The sequence below is a fragment of the Ailuropoda melanoleuca genome, chromosome 15 (assembly GCF_002007445.2).
Source record: "Ailuropoda melanoleuca isolate Jingjing chromosome 15, ASM200744v2, whole genome shotgun sequence".
In the NCBI taxonomy this organism is placed as follows: Eukaryota; Metazoa; Chordata; class Mammalia; order Carnivora; family Ursidae; genus Ailuropoda; species Ailuropoda melanoleuca.
Window position 1 is genome coordinate 26261347 of NC_048232.1, and position 18103 is coordinate 26279449.

At 43.7% G+C, this 18103-nt stretch overlaps 1 long non-coding RNA gene across 2 annotated transcripts; it reads right to left on the minus strand.

Moving 5' to 3' along the window:
• Positions 1 to 12681: 12681 nt before the first annotated feature.
• On the minus strand, positions 12682 to 17772 carry LOC117796417. Of its 2 annotated transcripts, XR_004620915.1 has the most exons (4): positions 17543 to 17772; positions 16504 to 16684; positions 14570 to 14808; positions 12682 to 13482 (listed from the first exon to the last, which is right to left on the minus strand). It is a non-coding gene; the product is annotated as an uncharacterized LOC117796417 (long non-coding RNA). The 2 variants fall into 2 exon arrangements; XR_004620916.1 differs by lacking the exon at positions 14570 to 14808.
• Positions 17773 to 18103: the final 331 nt, after the last annotated feature.

The following is an 18103-nucleotide window of genomic DNA, read 5'->3' on the forward strand; positions in this document are numbered from 1 at the left end:
TCCTGAAGTGTGGTCTCTGCAGAATAGCTTCCTTCCAAAGAGGACCCTGTGGAAAGGAGGGTAACGTTACAGGGGAGAAACCCGACTGAGTCTGCTTCAGCCAGATGACGCCAGGGAGGATGAACAGTGATCAATTATGTTGATAGCATGAGCCCGTGATATGATGTGATGAGAATAGTACTCTACTTACGTGCTCTTCCTCCCTCAAAACCCATAGCCCCAGTCCAGCCATGAGAAAAAAAATATCAGACAAATCTCAATGGGGCAATCTTCTACAAGGAAACTGACCAGTACTCCTCAAACTGTCAACGTCATCAAAAGCAAGGAAAGTCTGGGATTGCCTTGGCCAAGAGGAGCCTAAGGAGACATAACAAATAAACATAATCTAGCATCTTGGATGGGATCCTGAAACGGAGAGGAGACATCTGACAAAAACTAAGAAAATATGAATAAAGCACTAACTTTAGTTAATAATAATATGTCAACGTTTGTTCATTAATTGTAACAACTGTGCCGTATTAATGTAAGATGTTCATAATAGGGAAAATTGGGTGCAGGGTATATGGGAACTCTCTGTACTATCTTCTCAATTTTTCTGTAAATCTAAGATTGTTCTAAAAAATAAAGTCTCTTTAAAGCTGTATTAAAAACCCACAGAATGGAGTATAATTAATATGTAGCCTAATACATGGATTACAAATTAAGGTCACATCTCTTTAAATTATTCAAATTCAGTGATTCCTAGTGTCCATGTGTTTACCATGAAATTATCTTTTCCTTCGTTATCATCCCCCCTTAGAAACAAAAACTGGGGAAATCTGACCAGCTCAGAGGGTCATGGTGGCTGAAGGGTTCTATTGCAGCCACAGGGGATCATTGCTGGCAGGGGCTGCTCCCACGGCCCAGCACCATTCTCGACCACCGGCTCCACTGTGCCTGGCACCATGCTGTCCTCAGCACCACCACTCACAGCTCGGGGGTGTGTGGATATTGCCAATTCCCGGGCTGCCTTCATTGTGTATGAAGAAGTTGTGCATGGGCCTAATGACATTGGTAATAACAGTAATGATAATTGCTAACATTTACTGAGTGCCAGGCACTGTTTTAAGCACTCTGTGTATATTAACTCATTGAATCCTCGCACCATCCTGAGAAAGTCCTATTTTATTGCATGCCTATGATGATGTTTGGCAGTTTCTTATAAAATTAAACACATACCACTTGGCCCAGCAATCCTGTTCCTATTTATTTACCCAAGGGGAATGAAAATTTACATTTATACCAAAACATGTACATGAACGCTTATGACAGCATTATTCATACTAGTGAGAAACTGGAAACAACCCAAATTTCCTTCAACGGGAGAATGGATAGACAAATGGAAGTATATCCGTACAATGGAATACACTCAGCAATATAGAAAAACCAACTATTGATCTCCATGCAACATGATTTCATTCTCTGCATGATCATGACACTGTCTAACATGCTCACCTGTGCCCTGGGTTTCCCATAAACAGGAACTTAAATCAGTTGTTGAGATGTTGAAGAGATTCAAGTTCACTTTCTTAACAAGACTACTTCGAAAGTTCTTCTATTAGGAGAAACATAATTTCTGATGGTCTCTCTTTTGTGAGGTTAACACCATTGATGATCATTGCTTAGATATATTAATTCACTAAGGATTTGCAAAATGAGGAGATTCTAATTCTGTCATCCATTCTGGAATACTTCTGCAGAGAGAAACTTCCCTTCACTGACTATCTGGTCAACCACAGGCACAAGATAAATGTTGAAAAGTGATTGCACAGCTTAGTGCAAAAAAAATGTTTAGTACAAATATGCATTACTTTTGTAGTAAGAGAAACAACATATATTTTTAAACCATGAAGGCAGAAGGGATGCTTCAATACCTGCTGAGGTTAAGTCCTCACTCCCCACTCCCTGGGAGGGGATCCCAGCCTCCACCCCGGACACCTACAATGGTGTGAACCCCTACATCACCAGGCCAGGTTCCCAGGCTAACATACACAACAAGGTGCCTCATTGCTTACGATGGAAGCTTGGTCCCATTTGAGGTCCAGAGTCATTCCAGGCAGGGCTGCTGAAGGCATAGCATCCAGCTGCCAATATTCCTGCTGTCCCTCCCAAGCCCCTAACCATGAAAAGCCTGTGGACTTCTCCAGCAGGTTTTTGGTCAGAGGACCAAGCATTCCTGCCTGTCCCAGAAGCCTGACCACATGGAGCCTTACTGCTTCTCCAGCCACATGTCTGAATAAAGGAAGAGTGTTCTGTAGGTGGCCCCACTTCCACAAGCAGAAAGAGGCAGTTAGGATTCCTTTCCACAGAAAGAACAGAAAAGAGATTGGTGAGTTTTCCAAATGTCCATGCTGGTAAGAGCAGGCTTACGCCAGAGTCATTAAATTCTGGTGCTCATTCTGGGAGCTGGGACATGCTGCCTCCTGTCCAGGCAGAGCTGGTGACAAATTCAAAAAAGAGCATGGCTCGTGAAGCATCATAAAACCCCTAAACAGGGCTTTATGGTGTGATGTATTTTCCCAAATAGTCCATGAAAGACACACAAAGGTGGAGAGAAAATGCAATCCCGGGAAGGCTCTACAAAGAGTTTCACTCTGAGTTCCTGTTGGAAGAGTAAAAAGGCAGTGAAGTCACCTGTGAAACTCCTGGGATTTTCTAGAATTGGAGAAAAAGATGTTTCACCTGAAACTGTGTGTTTTTGTCTAGTTCACAATTTCAAAATGCTTTGGAGAACTCAAAGGGGAACTTCCTGTCGCTCTTTGGGTCAGAAATGCGAATATGCTAGGGGTGACTAATAACTCTCAGTGTCCTGACCTCTGGGACATTAAAATGTCTAAAGATTGTAGAAAGATAGCAACAGGGAAAGTGTCAGTATGCTGACTGCAATTTAGGGCAAAGGCCACAGCTTGCTCTAAAGCTGCACTCAGTGAACATTCATGTTAGCTTACCAGAGAGAAGGCAGTGACTCACCGGCTTTTCAGATCAGCACAGACACTTCTTAAGCCAACATAGCTCTAACTTACTCATCAGGCTAAACCTAGAAGTCAATGTCATGGCATCCGATGTAATACTAAAGAAATGGAGAAATACAGAACTGCAGAAAGCTGATAGAGCATTTCCTTCTGTCCAGGGCTGTTTGCTCAGCTGGCAATGGGCACACGCAATGATTGATGTCATGCGTAGATCACGTAGCAAGCAAACAAGAACATTTAAATGACCGTGGTATAGCACAAGAATGCTGTGTACAGCTAGGCATGGTAAACGAAAACACAAGCACCCCAAAAGCTGGGAACGGAGAGGAAAAGTATATCCGTTTTGTGGTTTGGACCTGAACTGGTCCTATGACATCCAGAGCTTAAATTCTCTTTGTGTCCAAAGGAAAATGAGCAGTAGGGCAGGGCTTGAAATGCCAAGAAGGATGTGACAATGTTTAGTCTGGAGAAAAGAAAACTGAGGCAAAACAGAAGTCTTCAAACGTTTGAAGAGCTGTCACGTGGAAGAGAATTCGATTGTGCTCAAACAGGGGGCAGGGCCCAGTGTGAAATGAAGCAGGGAGATTTTAGCTCCCTAAATTCTGTAACAATTAGACCTCTCTGAAATGGGAGGAGCTGCCAGGAGAATAGAGCTTTTCTGCTGGTGGGTGTGTGTGAGCAGACAGATGCTGGACACACATCATAATGACTGCAAAGGCCCCATTCAGCCCCAACTGAAGCCAGGATTGAGAATTCAGCCTTGTGCCCTCCCGGATGGCAGTTATCAGACCAAAGCCTTTGGTTATATAGATTGAACCCTCACAGGCCCAGGTTTCATCATTCCTTCCACATTGCAGACAAAGAAACTGTGGCTCAGAGAGGCTAAACAGTCTGCCTGAAGTTGCCCCACTATTACGGACCTGTACTCAAATATTGCATGCTCTCCATCACACTAAATAAGACATTAGTCTCAAAGCTTCTTAAGGAAGCAAAGGTATTATTTTTAAATGTTATCAAAATCCTACATTCCTAGAGCCATAAATAAAATTCCCTCAAGTATAAAACCTAATGATTCCCCTTGGGACGCCTAGGTGGCTTGGTAGGTTAAGCACGCAACTACTGGTTTCGACTCAGGTCACGATCTCAGGGTCATAAGGTCAAGCCCCACATCAGGACCCTCACTCGGCATGGAATCTGCTTGAGATTCATTCCATCCCCTTCTGCCCCTCCCCCACCTCGCTTGTATGCCCTCTCTCTCTCAAATAAATAAGTAAATGAAATCTTTAAAAAAAACTAAACAAACAAACAAAAAAACTAAACATTCCCCAAGCATCTGATGGCATGCCAACAGCTCTATCTGGTAGAAGCCCGGGGGTTTCATAATTAACAAAAGGAAATAGAATGAACAAGCTCTTCCTGAAACTTCTACTAGGGATCTCAGAAATTAAAGTTTGTGCTAGTCATACCATAAACTCACTGCAACACTATTTCTTTTCTTTTTTTTTTTAATTTTATTTATTTATTCGACAGAGATAGAGACAGCCAGTAAGAGAGGGAACACAAGCAGGGGCAGTGGGAGAGGAAGAAGCAGGCTCATAGTGGAGGAGCCTGATGTGGGGCTCGATCCCCTAATGCCGGGATCACGCCCTGATCCGAAGGCAGACGCTCAACCGCTGTGCCACCCGGGTGCCCCGCAACACTATTTCTTAAACTAGTGGTTCATATGTTTTTGTGGCTACCGTCCTTGTTTTATCTTGTGACCATGCTGGCTCTATATCAGTCATTCTCAAAGTGTGGTCTGGGGACTCTTGGGGGTCCTCAAGATTCTTTTGGGGGGATCCACAAGCTCAAAGCTGTTTTCAAATAAATATGAGTACACTGTTTGCCCTTTTGGACTCTCACTCTTTTCTCTCTGTGGTGGCTTTTTGCAGAGGTTACATGACCTAAGAGACCACAACAGAGTGAATAAAGAAGCAGATGGGAGATTCCACATGTCTTCTATGAAGCCTGACATAGATTTTCAAAATCATAAGATAACACCACTTTTTGCAGTAATTTTTTGTTTTTTGCAAATTAGTTATTTTCCCAGAAGTTACTTACGCTGACATGTAATTGTTTTATTATTTTAAATAAATTAATGAATAAATACTTTTAAATTTCTCAGTTTTATGTTCTAATACCATAAATATCAACAGACACAATGACCATAAACAGGAACTTTCTGGGATCCTCAATAAATTTTTAAGAGCATAAGTGTATATGTGACATGTGTTTACAAACTAAGAATCAGTTTAATTAATAGCAATTTAACTTACTTTACTTTGAATTTCACACACCATAAAAGGTGTTTACCTGGCCTCTATTTCTATCGATATCCACCTTAAAGGCATCCCTCTAATGGCTTCCAGGAATCTGAATCCTCCCCGTCTCCTGCCAGATAGGGCTCAGCCAAGGCACCCCAACAGAATGACAACCCAAAGGCCTAGCTGTTGAGTCATTGTATTCGTCTTTCCCAGTTTTACAGATGACACTAATACATGAAGGTTGTAAGGTTGTAAGTTTATTTCTTGAGCATTTATTCATCTCATCTCATCGGTGCCTCCCTGCGACTTGGACTTCTTGGCCATCTGAAGAATATGTCATTTGAATCACCATGCCACTGAGTCACTGATACTTTTTGTTATACTATATGCTATATTCAAGAACTTGAACCATTTGAGATTTTACCCTACTTGCAAGCTAACAATTTAGCATGACGCAATTTCATGGATACTGACAGAAGACATGAGACTCTTGGGTCAGAAACAAAGGACATTATTACTCATGGTAAAAGCAATAGCCTGAGTGTCAGCATTTGGGCCACTTCTCCAAGTCCAAATTCCCACAAGGCATTGAAAAGTGGGCCAGGTGTTGCCTGCACACACACTGGGTTGAGTTATAGGAGAGGAGCACTGAGCTTAAGGAACCCAGATATTTTATAATGGGCAGTAAACCTGCCTGATTTTTGTCCCAGAAGAAGACATTATCTTTACTATTCTGGATGGTAAATAGAGCTGTCCTTTGCTCCAGAAGACACTACCTTAATCTTATGAGGCTGTCTGCTATATACACATCCTTGAATATATGGTATTAAACAAAAGCAGTTAGTGCCTTTGCAGAGAAGACAGAGAGAAAATGGAGAATTGTCTCTCAGCAGCTCCTGCTTCCATTTATAAACAGTCATCAATCTTGGGCCCAAATTTGCACCACAACAAAATTCAGAAAAAAAAATCTTTTAAGATTTTATTTATTAGAGAGAGAGAGAGCGAGCATGAGTGGGCACAGGGGCAGAGACAGAGGGAAAAGCAGACTCCCCACTGAGCAGGGAGCCCAATGTAGGGCTTGATCCTAGGGTACCAGGATCATGACCTGAGCTGAAGGCAGACATTCAACACACTGAGCCACCCAGATGCCCCCAGAAACAAATTTATAGAGATATCAAAGTAAGAACTAAAGAGTTGAAGAGGGGAGGAGAGATTGCAAAGTAAACACCAAATGAAAAACTCATTCTAGAGGGGCCTGGAGGGATATGGATAAAATGGCTCCCTGTCCTTTTCAGAAGGGGTGTTCTTAACTTTCTGTAAAGAAACTTTTTCCTAGACCAAATAAATACAATGTTCAATACAACATTCACCTTTTAAAATCTACTTTAATTTCTGGATGCATATCCGAAGAACTGTCAATAACAATTTCTTCTGGAAAGAACAACTCTGGTCAGAGGAGGGAAGAGCACTTTCACTTTATTGCATTCTATTCCGTTGACTTATATGATAATAATTTAACATTATTATTTGGTGTTTGCTTTATTGTCACCATTGTGCAGACTATCTGGCCAAGGGTTTCCCAAACTGAAGCTGTCCCTTCTCTGTATCTTGATCCAGCAACTTCTCTAGATCTTCCACTCGGCCTAGCATTAAGCAAAGCGGGAGATACCAAGAATGTCTAATGTGAAGAACCCTAACACAACAAATCCATTGGAGTAAGCCTGCCACTCAAAGTGGGTGGAGAAATGTTTCAAACCAATTTGTCCTGGATACTCTTCTTAAACCATCTCAAAAATGCAGACAGACCTCACCAATACCAGGGGAATGGAAAGTGAAAATACTGGACAGAAGTCTTTGTATTTGCGATAGAAATACCATGAATTTCAAACTACCTCATAGCAAAGACAACACGTACTCTAACAATCCTTAAAAGCTGACTCGTGAAAAGTCAAGGCTTGTCTACCTTTATTATCTTTTGTAAATTAGCAACACATTATAATGGAAAGAAGCTAAGGTGAGGAGTCATTAACATCTGGGTTTGCAACCAAATTCACCATTAATCAGCTGTGTGACCAGGAGCAAGTTACTTGGCCTCTCTGAGTTTCAATTTCTCATTTGAAGAAAAGGGAACAAAACATCTACCTCTATTTGATTGCTGTAAGTAAGTAAAGGGTTTGTCACAGAGCCTGGTAACAGTGGGTGTTCAGTAAGGTGTTGCTATGTTGACAGGCAAGGATTACAATTTATTTGTTCTCCGCAGTGTCGATGACACTGTGAGTCATCAGCTCTTGTTTGCTGATGAAAATTTGTGCCCCAACTCAGAGCTCAATGTCCACTTAGAACGGGATGCAAAGTTGCATGTTAAGAATGTGGTTTCTGGAGTCAAACCGCCTAGGTTCAAATCCCAAGCCCACCATTTCCTAGTTGACAATCTTGGACACACTCATAACTTCTCGCTGCTTTAGTTTCTTTGACTGTGAAGCAGGGGAAAACCAGCCTCTCATACAGTGAAATGTTAGCTTGCTTGCCGCTTAGACAACAGTAAATAATAACACAAATAACACCATTAATTTGTATTATTTGAAGGGCAAGTCCAGGAGTCAAGCAGAATCATTCCCCAAACCTGAAATTCAAAATGAAACAGGAAATGCAGATGTCATTTTTAGAAACAGAAGGGTCTCACTGATTCGGGTGTTTGGAAGAACTGTCTGAGAAGAGGCAGCTGCCAGAACGGAAGGGCTGATCTCCAAAAATTTCCTGTGTTCTTTTTTGTGTGTGGAAAAATAAACTAGTTGTCTTCACAGCTAGTTTTTAATAGTCCTGCGTATGAGCCTCACATTTCCATAGCAAGTACTAATCAATCAAATTTGTTGTACAAAATACAGCAGGCGAAGAGCTTAAACCCTTACCTGGTAATGGGAGGAAGCCCTTGGGAAACATCATTCATTTAAATCAAGTCTTTCATAATAATGGTACAGTAGACCTTTGCCACTCGTGAGTCCTGAGTAGTATAAAAGACCCCAAAGCCCGCTAGAGGAGCTGACAAGGCAAACATTTCTTTGTCATGCATCACGTTTCTTTGAGGGTCATGTTTTCTTTGTAGGTCCTCCAAGCACTTGCTAACTGCCATTTAAATTTTGAATAAGTTCTGTCACTGCCTGCCGTGGAGATTTTTCACAAAGACACGTGCCCTTTTTTCAATTCACAGAGCTACCGGATACACTGTGGACCTGCAGCCAGGCTGCGTGGATTCAATCCCGGCTCACAGTTCCGGCAGAGGGACCGTGGGCACGTCACCCAGAGCCTCGGGACCTCAGGTCCTCACATCCCACCGTAAAATAACCGCCCCTACTTCTCAGGCTTATTGTGGGATCAAAGCGAATAGATCGGTGATCAGAGCCCCGCCTGTGCAAAACCTATACCTCAGTGAGCCTTTGTTTACCATATGACGTCATCCTCTGCCAGTTCATAAAAATAAAAAGCAATTGTACGTCTGCCAATTTCATAGTCTAACTAATATCATTGCTCGGAGTACGGCATATGTGCCAGGTGCCACGTTATTAGTTCTAATCTCTGCAGCGCTGCTCTAAGATTATTATCTTCACTTCATAGAAAAGGCAAATGAGGTGCAGAAAGAGTCATTACCTGCTAAAGGTCATCCAGCCACAAACAGCTGCAGCCAGGGGGCCCCACTTCTACAGCCCGACGCCCTTTTGCTAGGCCACGTGGGCTTTCCATAAAACTTTATCCAACACCCTGCACGGAACACCTGCTTTGTAGCAGGCCCCAGGGCCACCCAGACACACAGACCCGGGGCTTTGACTGGAAGGATCCCCGTCCCCTCGGTCACCATTTACTTTTCTTTCCCAACAGTTCACCGATGATGACGCAGGTGATAGATAGAGCTTTTCATACCCTGATACATGTGCCTTAAGATTTGTTTGCCTTGTTAGCTGTTGTCATGCAGGATATGTCACCACCTGCCAGGATGAATTCGTAATGTCTTACAGTACTGGATAAGGAATAGGTTTTATCAGGGAAAGGCAAAATGAAATAGGTCAAGGGTCAGCAAGAGAGAAGGCATGAGGCTTTACTTCAAGAAACAGGTACAAAAAATAAAAATAGAACAAACACAAGCCAATTTCACAGAGAATATAAAAAAGCCAAAGGTTCTGGAGGTTGGGATTTCCAAGAGCTTATGAAACAATACAAGTTATTTAATCCAGGGCACTTCCACATCAACTCTACTCCCCAGAAGTGCCCCGAGTCAGTGATTTTTACCAATGGGACCAAGAATAAAAAATTCACTCCACTTATGCAAGGCTGGTTTAATATTTGCAAAACAACCACTGTGATATATCACATTGATAAGAGAAAGCATAAAAGCCATATGATCATTTCAATAGATGCAGAAAAAGCATTTGGCAAAGTACAACATTCTGCAAAATAGGTCTAGAGGGAACATATNTAAGTCGGTCTAGAGGGAACATATCATAGCACAATAAAGACCTTGTATTAAAAACCCATAGTTAACATCATCCTTAATGGTAAAAAACTGAGAGCTTTTCCCCTGAGGTCAGAAACAAGACAGGCGCATCCACTCTCACCACTTCTATTCAACACAGTACTGGAAGTCCTCGCTACAGCAATCAGACAATGGAAAAAAATAAAAAGCATCCAAATCATCAAGGAAGAAGTAAAACTCTCACTATTTGTAGATGACATTATACTTTATACAGAAAACCTGAAAGACTCCACCAAAAAGTTGCTAGAACTGATACATGAATTCAGTAAAGTCACAGGATACAAAAATCAATGTACAGAAGTCCATTGCATTCCTATACAATAATAATGAAACAGCAGAAAGTGAAGTTAAGAAAACAATCCTGTTTATAATTACAATAAAAAATAAAATATCTAGGAATACATTTAACCAAAATAGTGAAAGACCTGTGTTCTGAAAACTATAAAACACTGATAGAAGAAATTTAAGACGACACAGAGAAATAGAAAGACATTTCATGCTCATGGGTTGGGAAAACAAATATTATTAAAATGTCTATATTACCCAAAACATCTACAGATTTAATGCAGTCCCTATCAAAATACCAACAGCATTTTCACAGAACTAGAACACACAATCCTAAAATTTGTATGGAACCACAAAAGATTCAAATAGCCAAAGCAATCTTGAAAAAGAAAAACAAAACTGGAAGTATCACAATTCCAGATTTCAAGTTATATTACAAAACGGTAGTAATTACAATAGCATTGTACTGGCATAAAAATAGACACGTAGATCAATGGAATAGAACAGAAAACCCAGAAATAAACCCACAATTACATGGTCAATTAATCTTCCACAAAGCAGGAAAGAACATGCAATGGGGAAAAGACAGTCTTTTCAACAAATGGTGCTGGGAAAACTGGACAGCTAGATGCAAAAGAATAAATCTGGACCCCTTCCTTATACCATAAACAAAAATAAATACAAAATGGATTAAAGACCTAAATAAGACCCCCGAAACCATAAAAATCCTTGAAGAGAGCACAGGCAGTAATCTCTCTGACATCAGCTGTATCAACATTTTTCTAGATATGTTTCCTAAGGCAAGAGAAATAAAAGCAAAAATAAACTATTGGGACTACACCAAAGTAAAAAGCTTCTGCACAGTGAAGGAAACAATCAACAAAACTAAAAGGCAGTCTACTGAATGAGAGAAGATATCTCCAAATGCATCCAAAATACATAAAGAACTGATACAACTCAATACCCAAAAAATAAATAATCTAATTAAAAAGTGGGCAGAAGACATGAACAGACATTTCCCCAAAGAAGACATCCAGATGGCCAACAGACACATGAAAAAATGCTCAACATCACTCATCATCAGGGAATTGCAAATCAAAACCACAGTGAGATATCACCTCACACCTGCCAGAATGGCTAAAACCAACAACACAAGAAACAACAGGTGTTGGCGAGGGTGTGGAGAAAAAGGAACCCTCGTGCACTGTAGGTGGGAATGCAAACTGGTGCGGCCACCGTAGAAGACAGTATGGAGGTTCCTCAAAACTTTAAAATAGAACTATCTTATGATCCAGTAATTGTACTACTGGGTATTGACCCCCAAAACACAAAACACTAATTTAAAGGAATACATGCACCCCCAATGTTTACTGCAGCATTATTTACAACAGCCAAACTACGAAAGCAGCCCAATGTCCATCGATAGATGAATGGCTGAAAATGTATATACCACAATGGGATATTACTCAGCCATAAAAAGGATTGAAGTCTTGCCATTTGCAATGACATGGATGGAACTAGAGAGTATAATGCTAGGCGAAATAAGTCAGCCAGAGAAAGACAAATACCATGATTTCACTCATATGTGGAATTTGAAACAAAACAGATGAGCAAAGGAAAAAAGAGAGAGACAAACCGAGAAATAGACTCTTTTTTTTTAAAGACTTTATTTATTTATTTGAGAGAGAGAAACAGAGATAGAGACAGAGACAGCAAGAAAGAGCACAAACGGAGAGGAATGGGAAAAGCAGGCTTCCTGCTCAGCAGAGAGCCCAACGTGGGTCTCGATCCCAGGACCCTGGGATCATGACCTGAGCCAAAGGCAGATGCTTAACCAACTGAGCCATCCAGGCACCCTGAGCAGCAGACCCGTTACTATAGAGAGCAAACTGCTGGTTACCAGAGGGGAAGTGGGTGGGGGGCATGGGGGAACTAGGGGATGGAGATTAAAGAGTACACTTATCATGATGAAATCAAATAAAAAACATTGGTTTAAAAAAAGAAGAATTCACTCCACTTTGAGGGCAAGTCTCTCTGTGGGAATCACGTCACCCCCTGCAGATGAGACCTGCTCCGCTCCAGGTTCTAACCCTCTTGTGTGACTCAGAACGGTGAGGCTTTCTCCTAAACCCATTCTCCTTGCCAAAGTAAATCTAGTTTATTGTTACCGTCTATCGGCCTCGCTCGCGTGGGATTGACCATCATGCTTTGGCTTTTCCCCCACATCCCTGGGTGAGACTATGCGTTTGCATTCTGTCCTACTTCATTTTTTCCGATGTCCCTCACCACCCACCACATGGTTTCACAACCCCCTCTGAAGAAATGCATCTTTGGCAAAAGCTCCGCTAGAACAGAGGTGACGTCGTTCTCATTTGTCCGTCACATGTCCAGCGTGGGGGTATCTGGGTGTTGAATAAATGAATGAGGGGCGCCTGGGTAGCACAGCGGTCAAGCGCCTGCCTTCGGCTCAGGGCGTGATCCCGGCGTTATGGGATCGAGCCCCACGTCAGGCTCCTCCGCTGGGAGCCTGCTTCTTCCTCTCCCACTCCCCCTGCTTGTGTTCCCTCTCTCGCTGGCTGTCTCTATCTCTGTCAAATAAATAAATAAAATCTTTTTTAAAAATTGAATAAATGAATGAAGAATCAAATGACTGAAAACCGCACAAGGTCCTCTTAAACTTTAAAAGCCGAGGAGAAGGCAAATTTCACCCCTGCATGGATCAGAGTTGGGCTTCGGGGGCTTTTTTTTTTTTTCTTCATCTCTTGCATTAAAAATGAAGAAATAAAACTCGAGTTCGGCTTCCCACTCTCTAATACCTTCGCGTTCACCCACTTCCCTAAATGAGTTTTTGGTGGAGAATGGGGGTATTCAAGGTTAGTAATCACAACCTTAGGGGCGCCTGGGTGGCTCCGTTGGTTCTTGGTTTGGGCTCAGGTTATGATCTCGGGGTTGTGAGACTGAGCCCCGCATCAGGCTATGTGCTGGGCCTGGGGCCTGCTTAGGAGTCTTTCTCTGCTCCTCTCCCCAAGTCTCTCCCTCTCTAAAAAAAAAAATAATAATAATAATGATAATAATAATCACAGCCTTAGCCCATCTCAGAACAGAAATATATCAACCAACTTTTTAAGATATCAAGTGAAACGCAAAGCAAATGAAGACTTCCACTTAAAACTCCCACGGATGGTCGCGTGCATGGGTCCGTTAAGATGTGGTCAGGCTATAACACAGAGGAATGTGCCACATGACTTCTCCTGGGGCTTCTGGTTCTCCGATGTTCTCTAGCACAGGTTTTGCATGGCGTTGGTTGAGGTGGCTCCTTCTACTCCCAGGCTTTCCAGGACAGTGTTGAAGAGAGAGACTGTGAAAGCGAGAGAGCGAGCCTGAATTTTGAAAACTCAGCACTAGATGGCAACACATATTTGCCAAGCCACTCAAGGAACCGGTTTTTCTATGTTCAGAACTCATCTCTAACTAATAAAATGTCATGGCAATTTTTGGTGCGGTATTTTTTTTAACTTGTTGGTATCCTTTTGTGACTATTTTTCAACGATCATTCTATAATCAGCAACATTTAAGCCTGAAACAGACGCATGAGAAGGCTGTGAGAGCCTGGTGCGGAAATTCGATCTCCAGGTATGTGGCCTGGCCAAAAAGCAGCTCTCCGTAAACCATGGTTATCAAATTTCTGCCCAACCCACTTTCCTATGCAGACTTCAAAGGCTGAGAGCAGAAGGATGCATGCACACAAAAGACGAAACAAAATTCAGTTCCGAGTAGCACCATTCAGTGTTCAGAGTTTGTGACATTTCCAAGGTTGAGTCTGTGCCTTTCCGACAACAGAAGAACGTCAGGTTTTAATTGGGTCACGATAGGATACATGGGTTATTGCTCTTGTGTTTTCTCGCCCCCTCCTCCCCCACAGACCTTTCCTGAATGGCGAATTTCAAGTGCATGAGTCAAGTCCAAAGACATGAGTCTCTAGGGGCCAACCGGACTTGGCCCCGTCATTGACTTTCGGTGCTAAGAATGATACTCACCAAATCAGTGAGAAGCCAAAACTATAACTCTTCGAGTCTCTTGCACGAGCCCAAATGCTCTGCAAGCTAAAAACAGTAATAGCTAACATTTACTGAGCACCTACTGCATGCCTGGCAATGTGTTAAGTCCTCTGAATGCATGTTTCATCCCCCAAGAAGCCTTTGAAGAAGGTACTATTAATATCACACCCATTTTATGGTACATGAAGGGAGACTTATTTACATAAACTCCCAACGTCACACAGCTCAGAAGGAGTAGTTCTGGGTTCAAACCCAGGGTTAATTAACTGCTGCGTTATGCCACCCCTCCGAGACGAATAAACTGCCAAGACATTTTTTAAAATTCTTCATGGCATTTTCCTGTGATACTTCGAGGGAGGTTTATGGGGGCTGAAGGGCAGGGCTGACCTCAGAGTGTTTCTACCGTCTGTCTGCTGTGTGGCCTCTGAGGGGCGCAATCACAAGGCCCTTTATAAAGACTGTTAGGGCATCTTAGGTAAGTTGTTTCCATGCAGCTGGGAAATGGCATCTTCAGCACTGGAACGTGGGGTCCCTTATGCATGCACGTGGGTCACGTGAAGCCAATGTGATATCAGAAGTGAGACACCACACTTAAGTAACGGAGTGCCGGATGTCTCTCCGTATATCTAGAGAGAGAGAGAGAGAGAGAGAGCGCACCTTACACTTTTCGGAACACTTCCTCTCACTCCTCACTTGGTTCTCACAACCCAGCTGTGAGGTAGAAAGAGAGGTATTATTATTTCCACGTGACATACCAGGTAACAGCTTTGCGCGTGCAGTCAGTGTGGTCACCCAGGGCTCCACACTCCAAGGGCCCAGAACTTGGGGTTCAATTAATTCCCAACTGAAATTGTGGCTCATGTGATCTTTGAATTTTTGCTTTATAAAGGAAGTCCGGCAGGCAGTGTGACAACGTGAGCCAGGGTCGGAGTGTCGGCTCACCCAGAGTCCTGCCCTCTACCGGCTCCTGGCCCCGAGTCCTTGGCCATGGCCCCTCGCTACAGCTGCCCTCCACCACGCCTGGTGAGGACATGGAAAGGGCCGGGGTAGGACCCAGGGGATCTGTGCTCACCCTGCAAAGATCCCCATGCCTGAGGGAATGTGACATTAAAGGGAAAATACAAAACACCGTGACAGGCTGAGAGAGAGACGACAGAAGGAAGGAAACAGCTTTCTTCCCCCTGTTTTTGGAACAAGAGGCCCCCACATTTCTGTTTTGCACCTAGCCCTGGCTCTCTGACCTGCTCAAGGTTCCAAAAGCCAAGCAGAACAGATGGGCCTCCAAACTGCTGGCCTACTCTGCTTTCCACTGCAACAGGCTGGGAGAGAGCTGTTGTCTCCCCAAGCCGCTGTCTCCGACCGGGCACTTAAAAACCTGATTCAGGGGCGCCTGGGTGGCACAGACGTTAAGCGTCCGCCTTCGGCTCAGGGCGTGATCCCGGGGTTCTGGGATTGTGCCCCACATCAGGCTTCTCCGCTAGGAGCCTGCTTCTTCCTCTCCCACTCCCCCTGCTTGTGTTCCCTCTCTCGCTGGCTGTCTCTATCTCTGTCAAATAAATAAATAAAATCTTTAAAAAAAAAAAAACTGATTCAGTTAAAAAATGTATTTGTGCGCGTCCAGAACAGACGTTTCCCACGACAGGGATCTTAGCCCGGTCACTGCTGTCTCCCACGTGCCTGCAACCGCGCCTGGCCCACAGTTGGCGCTCAAAAAGCCGTTTATTGAATAAAGGAATGCGTTACTGTTCGGCACTCCGTCTATTGGGAGGTGTTCTCCCGAAGGCGAGGCCTGTGTCTTTGCTCCTGTTCCTCTTGGAACTAAGCACGAGGCCGAGCTCTGCGGAGGAACTAGGTTCGTTCTTGCCGGTGGATCAGTTGGTCATCTGGGCAAAGAGGCAAAAGTCAGCAATCCTTTTCTCCAGTCAAGTCTCACTCGCTGTGACCCCATAGCTGCCAAGAGCCCCAGAGGACGCGGAACCCCGGGAGCGTGGTCCACATGCTCACTGATGAATGGCCACGGAATAAGTGGCCGGGGGTGGGGGTGGGGGGAAGCTCCCAAGAAGGCACATGAATTGCTGGCCTTCCCTCTGCGTCTGTCTGGCGCAGTTCCTATTTGCCTTGGGTGGAGGACTCGGGCCCGGCGCACCCAGCCACGTGAGGCCCCGAGCACAGCGGCCCCGGCAGGAAGGCAGGAAGTGGCAGTGGTGAGCCACGGGAGTTCCAGTCTGCAGCGTTTCACAGATTTCACAGAACGTGGACGCAGCCTCTCGTAAAGGGCTGACCACAGAGCCAGCGAGGCTTGCGCGCTTTGCCCGGCTTACCTGAAATCTTGTGCCTGGAGGCCGGTGACGCACAGAGGAGTTTCAGCAAGAACGTCTGGTGGGCAAGCCACCTGGCCGACTAATCCGTTTCCACTGGAATACACTCAGTTACACGGAACTGTCAGAATAAAGCCTTCATGATGCCACGCCCAACTTCGTAGGGAAATCGGTTTCCCCACCACTGGGGAAAGAGACGTTCCTTACTTACTCTTGGACAAGAGACGTTCAAGAACCATGCTGATGGCATTGAGGTGTCTAAAGACTTAACTGTTTTCAAAGCAAGGACATTGCCATCAGTTGTCCTCCATATTCACAAAGGGCAAAACAAGAAAATAGATAAACATTTTGGAAAAGAGACTTTGAGTAAATTGAGCAGGAGCTTTTTAATGTAAAGATGACTAATCTATGAAACAGGCTTCCGAGAAAATTATAAAACCTCCCTCACCTTTAGACACACAAGGCAAGGTACTTGCATATTCACTCAACACGCATTTAACAAGCCCCTAACAAGTGCATCGCACTGAGCTGGGTGCTAGGGCAGACATAAAAGAAATGCAAAACAGGGACAAAAGGACAGGTGGAACTCGATATGACACGGTGGCAACAGCAATCACGCCGTCACTTAGCATACATGTGAGTGCCTGCCCTGCGGGAATGTCTATGAGACTTTAGAGCAGCTTTTGAAGTCAAGTAAGAGTCCCGCTTGGAGGCATAAGGGGGACTAGAAATCCTGAAGCCCTCCTGCTACAAAACCTAAACATTTTAGATTAAAGAAGAGTTCAAAATTTTCAATGAATGGAGAAGCTTGTAAGAAACTAAAGGAACTCCTGCAAGAACGAGTTAGAAGCCCAAGTTCAGGAAGCAAGCCAACCGTGCCTCGGGCTGATCCAGCCTAATCTCCGAACAGCCTCGCTTAGTGATGCAGGAAACAAGCCTTGTGCGCCGCTGAACTCAGTGAACACTCACCATAACCCGAATACACACACACACGCACACACACAGCACAGACCTGATGGTGACCGATGGTGACGACACTTACCGTGATGAGCTCTGAGTGATGAATAGAATCGTCGAATACCATGGTGTGCACCCAGAACTAATATAACATGTATGTCAACTGTACTCCAATTTTAAAAAGTCTCCACTTGTGACTTTTCTAGGCTATGCACACCCTACTGACATGAAGGCTGATCAGTGGCTATGAATTCTCAGGAAGGATCTTAAAACCATATCCTAGAGCCAATGCAGAAATAGACCTCATCTCCCTCTCCCTCTACCCCTCCCCACCGTGTGCTGACTTGAGCCAGGGCTCACTCACTCTCTCTCTCTCTCAAATAAATAAATACATAAATAAATAAATCTCGAAAAAGAAAACAACAAACAAAAAACTAAAAGACCTTAAAGGAAGCCAGAGAAAAAAGGCAGATTATGTACAAAGGAACGGAAAATAAAATGAACAGCTGTTTCTCAAAGGCAAAAGGAGAAGTCAGGAAACTGCCCAAGGATATCTTCAGTATTAATGCTGCAAGAGAGTGAATATCAGCTCAGAACTGCCTGCCCAGGGAAATTATCTTTCAAGAAAAAAGAGTAAAATGGAGAC